Source organism: Octopus bimaculoides, chromosome 11 (assembly GCF_001194135.2).
Source record: "Octopus bimaculoides isolate UCB-OBI-ISO-001 chromosome 11, ASM119413v2, whole genome shotgun sequence".
Classification (NCBI taxonomy): Eukaryota; Metazoa; Mollusca; class Cephalopoda; order Octopoda; family Octopodidae; genus Octopus; species Octopus bimaculoides.
Window position 1 is genome coordinate 20,987,978 of NC_068991.1, and position 963 is coordinate 20,988,940.

At 27.1% G+C, this 963-nt stretch overlaps 1 protein-coding gene across 1 annotated transcript in view; it reads left to right on the forward strand.

Moving 5' to 3' along the window:
* The window catches only part of LOC106869206 (organic anion transporter 3), a 17,281-nt gene that overhangs the window by 9,788 nt on the left and 6,530 nt on the right, over nt 1-963 (forward strand). The gene's annotated exons all lie outside the window — the stretch shown is intronic.

Consider the following 963-nt stretch of genomic DNA (forward strand, 5'->3'; position numbering starts at 1 on the left):
CTCTCTCTATATATATATATATATGCCTTGTATATATAAATCACAGCGATGATTTAGTAAGCTGTGTCAATTTTACAATTCTGTAAATAATAATAATAATAATAATAATAATAGTAATAATAATAATAATAATAATAATAATAATAATAATAATAATAATAATGATAATAATAATATTTTAAAAAGGATTGACGTAACTCTTCACAAAGGTAAACAGTCAAGACGAAGAGCGCGATTCAGTTGTAAGATATTTTGTTGGTTGAACGATATTTCAACAGTACGTCTGTCTTTGTCAAGTTCAAAAATAAGTGATAAAAATATAGAAATTTAAACGTAAAGTATGAACGAGAGCAACCAGAGTCCACACGTTGATAGAACGTATGAGGAGAAATATGTTTACGAGTTATTAACATCACGCCCCGGAGGGATGAATAAGATGACAAGTGAATATCATCAAATTTATACAAAACTGTTTGATTAAATATTCTTCTTTCTTTCTTTTTTCTTTCCTTTTTCTGTCGTCTTCTTTTTTCTGTTTTTCTTATGTTTTCCTTTTCACTTGTTATAAAATTGTAGCTAATAATAATAATAATAATAATAATAATAATAATAATAATAATATTTAATAAGCTTAAAGCTTATAAGCGAATACTGTGTACTGACCTTTGCATTTATTATTATTATTATTATTATTTAGAGAATTGTAAAATCGACACCGATTACCAAATCATCTTTATAAAAACAAAAATATGAAATTATAATTCTTAAATTTGACGGAAACAAGAGAGTGTGTACGCTGGTGTAATGGTAGCACACTTGTCGCGAAAGCATGCAGATGTGAGTACGACTCCCACGCGTACGAAAACTTTACCTTTTTTTCTGTCGTGGGCTTATATGCCCCAATATTAAACTATTTTTTAAATTCAATACACGGTGATCGCTTATAAACTTTAAGCTTATAAT